Here is a 15,825-nt window from a genome sequence, read left to right on the forward strand (position 1 = left end):
ATTGCTTAAACACCCATGTGTTAAAAGTACTCTCACATGACAATGGTTAATCCCACAGGAGCGAGGGGACAGAAGCCCCCCACCAGGATAGTCGCCTGGAACGTAAGGGGACTCAACGGCCCAGTGAAAAGATCCAGAGTCCTCAACCACCTAAGAAACATGAAGGCAGACATAATCTTCCTTCAAGAGACACACGTGAGAGAGCAGGACAGACTGCGGGTAAAAAAGGGCTGGGTGGGTCAGACCTACCATTCCTATTACGGGACGAGGGCCAGGGGGGTGGCAATACTGGTCAGCAAATGGACGATTAGGGCGACAAAGACGGTTACGGACCCAGGGGAACGGTATGTCATGGTTAGCGGGACCCTGGATGGGGCACCGGTAGTACTAGTTAACGTGAACGCGCCCAACTGGGACGACCCGAGCTTCATCAAAAAGACCATGGCAGAAATTCCTGACATAGCGACGCACCGGCTAATCATGGGGGGGACTTCAACTGTGTACAGGACCCAACGGCTGACAGATCGAACCCCAAGACGGGGAAAACCGTATACATGGCAAGGGAACTCGGTCACTTTATGGAGCAGATTAGAGCGGTGGACCCCTGGAGGTTCACCCACCCAGGGGAGAAGGAGTTTTCCTTCTTCTCCCCAGTACACAACGTATACACCAGAATTGACTTCTTTGTGATGGGGAAAACGGTGCTTCCGGGGATAGACAAAGTGGAATACTCCGCAATTGTGATATCAGACCATGCTCCACACTACATGGACATGAGGCTGGAAACGGGCAGGGCCTAACGCCCCACATGGAGGTTGGACGTTGCCCTACTAGCTGACAAGGCCTTCAACGAAAAGATATCGTGGGCCATAGCAGAATACACGGAGAACAATCAGAACGGGGAGGTCTCACCCTCCACGTTCTGGGAAACGCTAAAGGCCGTACTAAGAGGAGAAATCATCGCTTTCAAAGCGCAAAGAGATAGGGAGGAAAGGGCGGCCAGGCAGCAGCTGGTCGACTCCTGTGGTGGTATGTATTAGGGGTCATGTGGGACTGTGAAGCCGTGATGCTATTGGCTGACAGATCCCGGGTCCTGGTTGGCTGTTGACTCCTGGCTCCGCCCTGAAGGCGGAGTATAAGAACCCGAGCTTCTCCCCGCCGCTTCATTCTGTTGCTGAACTGCTGGGGACAAGTCTCGCTTAATAAAGCCTCATCGACTTCATCACTACTCGTCTCTCTCGTAAGTCATTGTGCGCTACAATTTATTAAGCGAGCTTAAAGGACTATGGAGCTCCGGATCGCCCCGGAATGCCTGCGGATCAGCCCCCACACAGCGAACTCGGCAGCAGTATTTAAACACTGGCAAGCATGTTTTGAAGGCTACCTCCGAACGGCCCCCGGCCGGATCACAGAAGACCAGAAAATGCAGGTCCTGCATTCGAGGGTATGCCCGGAAATTTACCCTCTCACAGAAGACGCAGAGGATTTCCCGACGGCGCTCGCATTACTGAAGAGCATCTACGTTCACCCCGTGAACCAGGTCTACGCGCGCTACCAACTCGCAACGAGACGGCAAAGTCCCGGAGAATCGCTAGAAGAATTCTACGCCGCGCTGCTAATTTTGGGACGGGGCTGCAGCTGCCCGCCGGTGAACGCGATCGAACACACGGACATGCTAATTTGCGATGCTTTTGTGGCAGGTATGAACTCTCCCCAAATCCGCCAAAGACTTTTAGAAAGAGAGTCGTTGGGACTCTCAGAGGCAGGGTCCATTGCAGCTTCCCTAGATGTGGCCTCGCAAAACGCCCGCGCCTACGGCCCCGACCGCGCGGCAGCCCCTTGGGCTCCATGGACCCCGTCGCGACAAACCCCCCCCTCACAGGCTTGCGCGGTTAAAGCGCCAGACCATCCCGGGGGGGCCCGCTGCTATTTCTGCAGGCAAGCGAAACACCCCCGGCAGCGCTGCCCGGCCCGCGCAGCTATTTGTAAAAGCTGCGGCAAGAAGGGCCATTACGCGGCTGTGTGCCGGCCCCAGGGGGTCACCACAATCCCCGGAGAAGAACGAGCCCAGCATAGCCCAAACGCTCCCCAACCCCCCCAGCACCCCATGTGCGACCCGCGGGCGCCGCCATTTTGGGTCCCGCGCACCACGAGGGGAGGATGGGCGCCGCCATCTTGTGACCCCCCAGCCACGTGCGATTCATGGGGGCGGCCATTTTGTCCACCCCTGACCACGTGCGATCCATGGGGGCGGCCATTTTGTCCACCCCCGGCCGCGTGCGATTCATGGACGCCGCCATCTTGGATGACAACAAAGGACCCCAGCATCGACGGCTCCACGGGGTCCGAAGAAGACGCCGCGACACTACGACCACGACTGGCTTCGGTGACTCTGGATCAATCACGGCCCTGGACGCTCCAGACGACGACAACAATGGTGCTGATCAAGGGACACGAGACATCATGCTTGATCGACTCCGGGAGCACCGAAAGTTTCATTCACCCAGACACGGTAAGACGCTGTTTTCTGACCACCTATCCAAGTACGCAAAAGATTTCCCTAGCTGCAGGATCCCACTCCGTAGAGATCAAAGGGTTCTGCATCGCGAACCTAACGGTGCAAGGGAGGGAGTTTAAAAACTACAGGCTCTATGTCCTTCCCCAACTCTGCGCGCCCACATTACTGGGATTAGATTTCCAGTGTAACCTGCAGAGCCTAACATTTCAATTCGGCGGCCCAATACCCCCACTCACTATCTGCGGCCTCGCAACTCTCAAGGTTGAACCGCTGTCCTTGTTTGCAAACCTCACCCCGGGTTGCAAACCCGTCACCACTAGGAGCAGACGGTACAGCATCCAGGACCGGATATTTATTCGGTCTGAAGTCCAGCGGTTGCTGAAGGAAGGCATAATCCAGGCCAGCAACAGCCCCTGGAGAGCCCAGGTGGTAGTAGTAAAGACCAGGGAAAAGCAAAGGATGGTCATAGACTATAGCCAGACCATCAACAGGTACACACAGCTAGATGCGTACCCTCTCCCCCGCATATCCGACATGGTAAATCGGATTGCCCAGTATAAGGTTTTCTCCACCGTGGACCTCAAGTCCGCCTACCACCAGCTCCCCATCCGCCCAGGTGACCGCAAGTACACAGCCTTCGAGGCAGACGGGCGTCTATACCACTTCCTAAGGGTCCCATTTGGTGTCACGAACGGGGTCTCGGTCTTCCAACGGGAGATGGACCGAATGGTTGACCAGCACGGGTTGCAGGCCACGTTCCCGTATCTCGACAACGTAACCATCTGCGGCCACGATCAGCAGGACCACGACGCCAACCTCTAAAAATTCCTCCAGACCGCTAACGCCCTGAACCTCACATACAACGAGGAAAAGTGCGTTTTTAGCACAAACCGGTTGGCCATCCTGGGATACGTAGTGCGCAATGGGATAATAGGCCCGACCCCGAACGCATGCGCCCCCTTATGGAATTTCCCCTCCCCCACTGCTCCAAAGCCCTGAAACGTTGCCTGGGGTTCTTTTCATATTACGCCCAGTGGGTCCCCCAGTATGCAGACAAGGCCCGCCCGCTAATACAGTCCACTACCTTCCCCCTGTCGACAGAGGCTCGCCAGGCCTTCAGCCGCATCAAAGCAGATATCGCAAAGGCCACGATGCGCGCCATCGACGAGTCGCTCCCCTTCCAGGTCGAGAGCGACGCATCCGACGTAGCTCTGGCGGCCACCCTTAACCAAGCGGGCAGACCCGTGGCCTTTTTCTCCCGAACCCCCCACGCCTCAGAAATCCGCCACTCCTCAGTGGAAAAGGAAGCCCAAGCCATAGTGGAAGCTGTGCGACATTGGAGGCATTACCTGGCCGGCAGGAGATTCACTCTCCTCACCGAGCCTTCATGTTCGATAATGCACAGCGGGGCAAAATTAAAAATGACAAGATCTTAAGGTGGAGGATCGAGCTCTCCACCTTCAACTACGAGATCTTGTACCGTCCCGGAAAGCTGAACGAGCCGTCCGATGCCCTATCCCGCGACACATGTGCCAACGCACAAATAGACCGTCTCCAAGCCCTCCACGAGGACCTCTGCCACCCGGGGGTCACTCGGTTCTACCATTTCATAGAGTCCCGCAACCTCCCCTACTCTGTGGAGGAGGTCCGTACAGTCACCAGGAACTGCCACATCTGCGCGGAGTGCAAACCGCACTTTTTCAGGCCGGATAGAGCCCACCTGATCAAGGCTTCCCGCCCCTTTGAACGCCTCAGTCTGGATTTCAAAGGGCCCCCCCCGACACCGATCATCCCCTCCCTACCACCGGCGCACCCCGTGACCGCCCCTTCCCGGGAGGATCGGTCCTCCTCCCGTGCCCGCCCAGGAGTGAAACAGGAATGAACACCGAAACGCTCCCGGAGACGACAACGCCTGAACAAGCACCTGCACCACCACCGGGGCTGAGGCGATCGACGAGGAAGACCAGACCGCCCGCTCGACTCGTGGCATCGGCGTGACACCAAGAATGTTGTTGGATTGTAACAAAAAAAAAAATGTTTTTTCTCTTACTAATATTGTAAATAGTTTCACAAACTTTGTACATAGCACAGTGTAGGGCTAAAACTGTAGTAACATGCCCAAACTTTTCCTCCCAGGACCAGCCTTGTAAACCCCTACCACCATGCGAACCACCACCCCGCCGGGTTCCTTTTTAACAAGGGGTGAATGTGGTGGTATGTTTTAGGGGTCATGTGGGACTGTGAAGCCGTGATGCTATTGGCTGACAGATTCCCGGGTCCTGGTTGGCTGTTGACTCCTGGCTCCGCCCTGAAGGCGGAGTATAAGAACCCAAGCTTCTCCCCGCCGCTTCATTCTGTTGCTGAACTGCTGGGGACAAGTCTCGCTTAATAAAGCCTCATCAACTTCATCACTACTCGTCTCTCTCGTAAGTCATTGTGCACTACAATTCCATACTGGAGGTTGACCGTAAATACTCCGAGGCCCCGATCGTAGAGCTCCTGGCGGAGAGGAAAGAGTTACAAAGGAATTTTGATCTGCTCTCCACCAGGAAAGCAGTGCTTCAACTCCGCCAAGCACGTGGGACCCTATACGAACACGGAGACAAAGCCAGCCGCCTGCTGGCACATCAGCTGAGAAAGCAGGCAGCCACCAGAGAAATTGCACAAATCAGGGATACGAGAGGCACATTATAAACAGAGCCAGAAAAGATCAACAAGCATTCAGGGCCTTTTACCAAGGGCTGTACACTTCAGAGCCCCCAATGGGGGAGATCGGGATGAAACGGTTCCTTGATGGACTGGACATACCATTTGTAGGTGTGGACAGAAAACGGGGCCTGGAAGCACCACTAGCACTGGGAGAAATCATGGACAACATAAGCTCCATGCAGGCGGGGAAGGCACGGGGACCGGACGGATTCCCTGCGGACTTCTACAAAATATTCGTGACAGCACTGGCCCCGCACCTGCGGGAGATGTTCACAGACTCGCTGGCCAAGGGCACACTGCAACCCACGCTATGTAGCCACCTGGGTTGGCCACTTCCCGACTTAAAATGGAGAACCGCAAAGGCTGAAGGGAAATTCAGCCAACACAGGCAAAGACTAGCAAATACAGAAATCATGTGTATTGAAACATGTAAGATACCAGACAGCACTGAAACCAGCAGCCATCTGCATAGTAATGAGCAATTCCAAGGCACAATTGCAACAGTTAAGGTGAATAAAGCCAAGCCAGACTCCTCAACGCCAGCAGGAGCCAATACAAAGGTAGGCCAACGGACATTTAGGGACCACCCAGCGATCAGGGAACAACTCCAGTATTGGAGAAATCGATCCAAGTGATCGGAACGCAGTCCAATCATTTGAACCAGGTACGGGGTCTGCCCCAAAGGGCGGGAAGCCCCTGGGGACTATAAAGCAAAGTCCCCAAGTTCAAATCGTCCTTCTTGACAGGGTCACTCAGCAACGTGAAGCAACCCCTGAGAGTGAACTGTCCAGCGGCCGAAAACCAAGTAAGTCTCAAGTCAACGCTCACTATGAGATAGGCGCTCCTAGCTACCAGTCCATACCAGCTTTTGAATCCTGCAGACTCAGGACCTGAACGAAAGGCCATTTGTTCCCCTGACCTGGTGGGTCAGTCCAAAGCTATGTATTGGCCTTTTAGTGATAGGAATAGTCTAGAAAGTAGAGTTTATGCATGAGTAGTGATTTACTGTGTATAATAAATGTGTTTTGATTTGAATCTTACTAATTGGTGTGTTGAGTTATTGATCATTACTTGAACTTGAACCTCGTGGCGGTATCATAAAGATACCTGGCGACTCTAGAGCAAAGGTTAAACAAACAGAGCAAATTACGATTTAAGAGCCAACCAAAGGTTAGCAACATATTACTGGCGACATCCTGACGAGTCCCGATCTAGAAGTGGCTTAACCACTCCGGGAGAACCCAAAATTTGAATTAGAAATCCAATTGGGAACAGAAAAACCACAAGTGTTCTAGCAGTTCTGATCAATCCTCATAATTCTGAAGTGTGTTAATACATGCGTAACTAACAGGGCTATAAGGTAAAACTGATAGATTTTTGTTGCGAAAAACTGTCGGGAGTTTGTATTCTGGAAAATAGCGAAAGCTGTACCCGTAATTACAGCACCGCCTTAATACCCCTCGTTCCAAATTTTAAGAGAAGTATTCAGAGAGGAAAGATGGCAATGCAGGCAATGCAACGCCTCATGAACCCCGAAGAATTAGTGGTCGCAGCGACCAGCAGCAGAGTAGGACAGTGTCCCGTTTGGGAAGAGGAAATCAGAAAGTATCTCAAAGGGAAGGGATGGCCCCTTTGGAGTGAACTCTGTGACAATGAGGAAACAGGACCCGGGAGTATAGGACATACTTGGTAGGAAAACCTGTCAGAAATTCATAAGAAAAGCTTGGGAAAAGCTCGCAAGCCGATAGCAATCGTGTCCTGTTTGGCACAATTGTGAGGCACAGAGGAGGTCGTTCAGACGCTCCGAAAAGAGATAGAAGGAGTACATCGAATGAGCAAGGTCGATGTAAGTGAGGTTGAGAAGGAGAACACAGAATTGAGAAGGAAGTTAGCAGCAAAGGACGGAGAGGTGGATGATGCCAATATGGCACACCAGTCTTGTCTGGCGCACCTAAACAGCTTCCAGACACAGTACGAAAAGGCCTATCAGGACACGCAACGTGCAGTCCTGGTAAGAGAGGAAACAGAGAAACAGGTAGAGGCATTGCAAAGGCAGTGTAGTGACCTGAAAGCAGCATTACGAGCACTCCATGCTGCCACCACGGAGCAGAGATAAAGCTCATTAGATCACGCAAAGTGCCGGAAGCAGATTGCAGAACTGCAGTCTTTGCTTTCAGTTCAGAATGGATTCCAGAGCACCTTTGGATCACAGTTAGATACAGAAGACGGCCCGGATTGGGAAGAATTAAATGAGACCGCGCATAGATATGTTCAGGGAACATGTGCGCAAGGAAAGCCCCAGAAGAGAAAAGTGCCCCAACCCCCCACATCGCAGATAGTTCAGGCACTAATGAATCCAGTAACCACCCACCGCACAGTCACATCGGACGGAGATACAGAATTTCTTTATACCACCCCCTTAACCGTGACCCAATTACGGGACGCATGCGAGAAAATCACACCGTTCCTCCCACCTCAGACCCCCACCACTTCTTTGCCAGAGTAAAGCAGCAGGCGACCATGTACATCTGGACGAGCGTGAGCACGTGAAGCTCACAGTTTTGAGTTTAGACCCTTCGGTCGTAGCAGCCCTTCCCGACCCACAGAATGTAGGAGGAGGCACCCTTGCAGAAATGCACGCAGCGATCCTAGACTCGATCGGCTACAACAGAGGTGACCCCATAGAAGGCCTGAATAAGTGCAGGCAGAAAAAGACAGAACACCCCACAGCGTATGCTGGATGCCTGTGGATTCATTTCACAGCCGTTTTCGGTAATTTAGAACGCGCCCATTTGTCCTAAGACGGTATGGCCAAATGGACCCACACCCTTATCTCCCATGCCACAGAGGCAGGACAAAAAGCCTGTACGAATTATGACCCCTCAGAGGAAGCCCACAATGAGAAATGGGTTTTAAAAAGATTGTCCCGCTCCTGGGAGCAGTCTGTACAAAACTAACCCGCAGTTAGGAAACCCGAGGAACAGCAGGCAGAAGCAGACATCCAAGCGGTGAAAACGCACCAGAACCCCGCATGGGTGAACGAAGGCAGGAACAGCCCCCCACAAAAGCCACAGGAGTGTTACAACTGTGGACAGTTAGGACAATTTGCACGAGAATGCAATGCCCACGAAAGCCACAGAGAGTCCAGCAGGCAGGCACTCTGCATAAGAATAGGACAGAGCCCATACATAGCGTGAGCACTCGTTCAGACCAGATGAACCTGAACGGAACGGACTGACGGTGTTCGGACTCCCCTAGTTGGGCCTGCGACACCCTTTGGGATAGGTCCGGCCGACCAGTAGTTGCAGCAAAGATACGGGGACAGGGGGGTCCCGCACCACAATCAATTCCTCCACCATATTCCAGAAAGACACGTGGCCCACTACAGCCACCATCACCCTCAGCGGCTTCACAGGCCACTCACAGCAGGGACACATCACAGCCCCTGTACCCATTCAGATTGGCAATATAATGACAAAACACCCCATAGTTTTAGTCGACCTGCCCCACACAGCAGAACACATTTTGGGCATCGATTTTATGAATTCCCACAACCTGTCCTTTGATCCAGTAAACCAATGTGTTTGGAGAATGGCAAAATCCACAAGAGCCCCCGCAACGCTCACAATAGGTGAATACGCAAACAAGATTAGCGCAGTCGGCAATTTCTGGTTTGCCCCGACCACGATTAACACAGACAAGCAGGTTAGGGTAGTTCTGCAGAAGCAAAGGACAGCATTCGGGACCCACAAACACGACTGTGGCCAGATGACTGGTTCCGTTCAAATCACAGGACCTGACCCTAGACCCCAAAAGCAATACGGATTTCCTCAAGAGGCAGAGGGAGAAATCGCAAAAGTTATCGACAGCTTATTAGAGCAGGGCGTACTCAGATCAGTAGCCTCCACTAATAATGCCCCGATTTGGCCAGTGAGGAAGCCCGATGGATCATGGCGACTGACCATCGATTACCGGGAATTCAACAAAGTCACCCCCGCAGCAGCCCCCACGGTAGCCACAAATCCCGAGACCATGCTCAAACAGGGACTCAACTCACGATATTTTACGGTTTTGGACGTCAGTAATGGATTCTGGTCCATTCCATTGGCTAAAGCGTGCCAATACAAATTTGCCTTCACTTTTAAAAATCAGCAGTACACGTGGACATGCCTTCCACAAGGATTCCACAACTCCCCCTCCATTTTCCACCGACAGCTGGCAAATGGATTATCGAAATGTTCTCGTCCCGAATGTCTGGTCCAGTATGTGGACGACCTATTACTGCAGACAGACACCAAGGCAGAGCACATCGAGCTTCTGTCCGAACTCCTGGAACTCCTACAGAAAATTGGTTGCAAAGTAAACCCCAAAAAGGCCCAGATTTTGGAAAACAAAGTGATACATTTGGGTATGATTATCATGCACGGTAAACGCGAGATCGAGCACAAAAGAATTGACTCGATTGCCAAATTGCCCCTTCCCCAGAATGTTTCAGCCCTCCAGTCGTTTTTAGGACTGGTTGGCTACTGCCGAAACCACATTGACGGTTTCGCCAGCAAGACAGCACCCCTCTCGGAACTCCTAAAGAAAGGAGCCCCTCGGGAATGGCTTCCGCAGCATACGGATGCTGTGGATGCTTTGAAAAGAGCCCTCATTGCAGCCCCCCCACTACAAGTTCCAGACCCGCTCTCCCCCTACGCTATAGAGATAGCTAGAACCGACCGCACCCTTTCGGCCGTGCTCCTCCAGGAACGGCACGAACAGCTAAGACCTTAAGCTTACGCATCCAGACTTTTAGATCCTGTGGAGCAGGGATTTTCGGCCTGTGAAAGGCACCTGCTCGCAGTTTTCTGGGCAGTTCAGTATTTTTCCGACATAACCGGATTAAACCCCATCACAATCCTCACAGAACACCCCCCCACCCAACTCTTACTGGACGGACGACTTAAGGACGGTACAGTCAGCCAAATTAGAGCAACTAGATGGACCTTTCTTTTGCAGGGACAGGACATCACTGTAAAAAGGACCAAGACCCACACTTTCCTAGCTGATAACCTTCAGTACCCAGGCACCCCCCATGAATGTGAAATCATCTCACCACACCACAACACAGGCCCCTTTATTGCAAAACACCTCCCAGAAAGATAGGTACTTCACCCCAGAGCCCCCAGCACACAGACACATGCGCACCTTTAAGGATTTATGTGGATGGTTCTTCCACAATATTAGAAGGGAAGCGCATTACAGGATGCGGCATTTATGTCGAGGATGCGCAGGGACGCGCCCGAGAAGAGATCTCCTTAAAGCTACCAGGCCACTTAGGCGCGTAGGCGGCAGAACTAGCAGCCGTTGCGTACATTGTGGATCACCCAAATTCCTTCCCCAGCCCAGCAGACATATACTCGGACAAGCTCTATGTCTGCAACAGCCTTCCAGAATTCCTACCCCTGTGGAAAGCAAGAGGATTTGTTTCCGCAGACGGAAAACCCCTCCCTTCAGCCCCATTGCTCCGCCACATTTTAGAGAAAGCACAGGACAGGACATTTGGAATTGTTAAAGTTCGAAGTCACCACCTGGAAATGTAAAAGCCGTCGCACTGGTTAAGGCAGGTTCCAGGCATGGATATTTTTGGACACCCCCCGAAAGCGCACCAGTAAATGCAGTTCAGGTCTCGCAGACTAATATCGAGGATTTAGTGCAGGCCCAGAAGCAGGATAGCAATCTCAGAGAGATTTTGAAAGGACTATTTCCAGCACCCTATGATAGGTTTAAAAATGCACTGACCACACATGACGGTGTGGTGTTAAAAGTCACCCTTTATGTGGTTCCTGAACAGGACAGGAATCAACTTATTTGTTTGTTCCAGGACAGTCATGGGCATCAGGGAATTGATCCCACTACAGCCCACCTCAGGCAGCTCTGTTGGTGGCCAGGTTTAAAAGAAGATGTAACGCACTACGTTGAGAATTGCCGTATCTGTGCCCAGAACAATCCGGACAGATACGCAAAGAAAGCTCAACTTAGCCACACCCGCCCCGTTAATGGCCCCCGGACTAATCTCCAGATCGATTTTATAGGACCATTGCCCCCTTGCAGGAATGGTTACAAGTACATATTAGTTATCATAGACACTTTTACGAAATGGGTAGAGGCATTCCCATCCAGAACGAACACGGCAAAGACCACTGCAAAGATCTTAACCCATCACATCTTTACGAGATGGGGACTCCCCCGCAGCATTGAATCCGACCAAGGTTCCCATTTTACGGGACGTGTCATGAAGAATGTCCTCACGATATCTGGCATTACCCAAAAATTCCACATCGCATACCACCCCCAGTCAAGTGGTATCGTGGAGCGCATGAATCGGACCCTAAAAGCCACCCTCAGAAAAATGGTCCAACAAAACAACACCACTTGGGATTCAGTCCTCCCTTTTGTGCTGATGTTTTTGAGAAATACTATTTCAACATCCACAGGTTATACCCCACACACCCTCATGACTGGACGCCCCATGAAAGACACAGAATTTTTATTAGGATTGGACTTGATCAGCCCCGAAGTGACGGCCCTCACACACAAGAATGCAGTCAAACAGTTAGTTGAAAATGTGAAAATGGCTCAGCTAGAAGCCGCAATAATATTAGGCACAAGAAACAGAGCAAGGCCTGTTTTGACAAAACTGTGCATGCAACTGAGTTTGAGGCAGGACAGCAGTTCATGCTCTCCATCTATAACCCCAGCACATTCCTGTCACCAAAGTATTTGGGTCCATACTCCATTGCGGACAAAGTAAGCCCCTCCGTCTATAAAATTAAGTACCCCAACGGAAAGACTGCGTGGTTCCATATTAACCAGCTTAAGTCAAATGGCCCACAGTCCAACCACGTACATCACGTCATGCTCGACGCAGCAGACCACATCCCGCCCACACCCAACGTATCCCTACCCTCCCCCAACACGCCCACCACATCCATGGACTCGCCCTCAACTCCACCCCCGACCTCTAGACTCCGTCCCAGAACATCCACAGACAGCAGCAGCAGCGACAGCGACTGTGACTCAGACAATAGCCACAGCACGCCTCCCTACTATCTCCAGGCAACAGGACCCACACCCAGCGAATCTGACCACGATTCGAGTGATCCCTTCCTCATCACATTCCTCAACAAACCCCACCAAAGACCACCGTCCTACGATGACGATTCCGTCCCCACAGAACTAGACACCACCTTTTGGCACCACAATAATTCATTCAGGCTCGTCCGGAACGACGCGATGGACCCCAAATCGCACCATGCAGCCCTATCAGCCCTTATACATTCGACAGTATGGCATCCGGGAGAAGAAGACGACTTTGAGTCTGACTCCCAAAGCAAGAACCCCTTTGTGACCCTGTTCGCAACTGATAACTGAGGTGTCCAGATAATGTTTTAAAAAGGAACCGCCTGAGAGAAACGGTGTCCTTTCTGATGGAACCTGCAGCATGTTGTTTGTTACTATTATTGTTATGTTTTGTTTGTAAGATCGGAAATTTTTTCCACGGCCCCACGCCTTATTTGTCTGCCGAAACCAATGAGAACTTGCCCGCACGCTCATCGGCAGAAACCGCTGAGAGCTTGCCAGACCCCCGTTCATAACTGCTCTTCTGGTTCGAAGGTAGAACCAATACGGCAACCCCCCACGATGACTACATTTTTGCCCATTCTTGTCGGTTGCTCAGGCAGTGGAGAAACGGCATTGGGACCCGCCCTGCCTGGGAACCCCCCCTCGGGTCAGCTACGCTCGGGTAGAGCACACACGGCATCGGTCACCGTCCTACCAGGGGATTCCATCCAATTCTTACCCATCGCGGCCCATACGCACCTTATTTCGGCACTCTTGGTTCAAAAAGTTTTGTTTTGTTTTCAGGCAACACTTAGGTTGCCATCCCTATACTATTTACATCCTCAAACATTTGGATGGTAAATCGCACAGCCTGCGAGACGGCTCGCACTGTTTCAGCATTTTTATGTGTGTCTTGTCCTGAATATTCGGTTTAAAAAAAAAATGAGGGAGTCACACATGGTGACAAATTGTAAAGGGAGAATTGGCACTGAAGGACAGACATACTAACGCACGAGATATTAACCAAGATAGTAACACACTATGCTTGATCCCACAGAACCCCAGAAGCTCCAGGAAAAGAGACGAAACGGAAAGGAAGAGACAAAAAGGAAAGAAGACACCAATGAAGACGTCATATTGGGAGGAATAACAGCAGAATGGATTATTATTTAAACGGTAAGATGTTAAAACATGCTGCTGTGCAGAGGGACCTGGATGTGCTGGTGCACGAGTCGCAAAAAGCTGGTGTGCAGGTGCAACAGGTGATTAAGAAGGCTAATCGAGTTTTGTCTTTCATTGCTAGAGGGATGGAGTTCAAGACTAGGGAAGTTATGCTGCAATTGTATAAGGTGTTGGTGAGGCCACATCTGGAGTATTGTGTTCAGTTTTGGTCTCCTTACCTGAGAAAGGACATATTGGCACTGGAGGGAGTGCAGAGGAGATTCACTAGGTTGATCCCAGAGTTGAGGGGATTAGATTATGACGAGAGGTTGAGTAGACTGGGACTGTACTCATAGGAGTTTAGAAGGATGCGGGGGGATCTTATTGAAACATATAAAATTATGAAGGGAATAGATAGGATAGAAGCGGGCAGGTTGTTTCCACTGGTCGGGGAAAGCAGAACTAGGGGGCATAGCCTCAAAATAAGGGGAAGTAGATTTAGGATCGAGTTTAGGAGGAACATATTCACCCAAAGGGTTGTGAATCTCTGGAATTCCTTGCCCAGTGAAGCAGTTGAGGCTCCTTCTTTAAACGTTTTTAAGAAAAAGATAGATGCCTTTCTAAAGAATAAAGGGATTCGGGGATATGGTGTACGGGCCGGAGAGTGGAGCTGAGTCCACAAAGATCAGCCATGATCTCATTAAATGGCGGAGCAGGCTTGAGGGGCCAGATGGCCTACTCCTGTTCCTAGTTCTTATGTTCTTATGTACATAACGGCAAAATATACTCTGTGCAAAAATCCAATAAAAAACATTTATATTAAAAAAAAGAAGAGCTGATAGCTACATCACTATGTAGCTCTCCTGCAGTGGATGACATGTAGGTAGTGATGCAGGACCAGGATGAGCTAATATACATAGTACTGCAGGATCAGGATAAGTCATGACCTGGATCATCAGGACCAGAGAACAAATGTGTTGTGATTTTGAGTGATGAGGAGCCATCACTCAGGGCTCAAACACGCGAGGAAGGGACAGCACCCGACGTTATAAATGTGGCTCCAACCCAGTGCAACCACCCATTAAAGGCACAGGCTTAGTCGTGACGACACAGTCCCTCGGAAGCACACAGGCACAAGAAGTCCCAACTTATGATCTGCACACCTCTGCTCCCATGGTGCAGACTAGTAGCAAGACAGGGGTTGCCAAACCCAAACGCAAAAAGAGAAGCACTCACAAAATGATAATGAAAGCAAAAAAGAGGAAGGGAAGGAGAGTGAGAGATGTAGTGAATCCCACTGATGATACCAAGAGAGAAGACATTGATGTTCTGGCCGATAAGCCAGAGAACACACAACGATTCAGCCGAGCAAAGAGCGCTTTGTAAGGACACGAAAAAAGAAAAAGCTGGTAACAAAGGTGTGGTTAACAAGGATACATGCCTTCAAAAAGCATTGCGTCAAAAGGATAAGGAGCAAGAGACCAGCACCGAAATCAGTCTTCAAAAAAGCTGACAAGAGATGACCAGCAGGGTAATCCCGTGAGGGAGGCACAATGAGCTGTGCACAAGGGACACACATAGAGCAGGCATATCATGTCTACGAATGCATTAGTTAAATCTGTTTATGCATAAGCCACATGTGTAAATTAAAGATATTAATCATGTTTGTATATAAAGATCAACATCTCCAAAGGAAGGGGTGTGTGGTTATAGTCCTTTGAATAATATTATATATACTCAGCAATGTGACCTCCCACCAGCAGGTGGTGTCAGACATCAGTCATGTGACATCTAACTCTCGCCAGAAGGTTGTAAGGGGTACACCAGGACAGTCGCACAAAGGGATAGTTCCAGGAGAGTCTATGTAACTCAATCAGTAACTTAGTCTGTGTAGCATTTTGATTGTTACCTTACCACGTGTGCATCAATAAATCATCATTCTAGTTAAGTCACCAGCAGTTCTGTATGAATCCTTGCAAAGACAAGGTCACAGAACACAACACTAACGTTTCAGAGATTTTTGCCCTGTACAGTTTGCCGTAGTGTCTAATCCTGTTGCACTGAAAGTATTGGACTGAAATTGCAGGACATTGATCTCACCTGTGGGTGCAATCTGCTCCTCAGTGTTGGCTTGTTAATGTAATTTTTCTGATATTTTACTGCTTCTCAGATTAAAGTAAATATCAAAAGATTTTATTACTTCTTCAAATTTAGCAGATAGTTCATTGATTGATTGTCTTACAATAATGTCATCTGCAATCCGGCCTACTGAGTAAAGCAGTCTGTTAATAATTCCTACTGTGGGCTAGAAAATCCCAGCATACCTGGAC

At 50.5% G+C, this 15,825-nt stretch overlaps 1 protein-coding gene across 1 annotated transcript in view; it reads right to left on the bottom strand.

Moving 5' to 3' along the window:
- dnah1 (dynein, axonemal, heavy chain 1) overlaps positions 1-15,825 on the bottom strand; it is a 1,119,271-nt gene that overhangs the window by 769,389 nt on the left and 334,057 nt on the right. The window lies entirely within an intron of this gene.

The sequence above is a fragment of the Scyliorhinus torazame genome, chromosome 13, assembly GCF_047496885.1.
Source record: "Scyliorhinus torazame isolate Kashiwa2021f chromosome 13, sScyTor2.1, whole genome shotgun sequence".
NCBI classification, from domain to species: domain Eukaryota; kingdom Metazoa; phylum Chordata; class Chondrichthyes; order Carcharhiniformes; family Scyliorhinidae; genus Scyliorhinus; species Scyliorhinus torazame.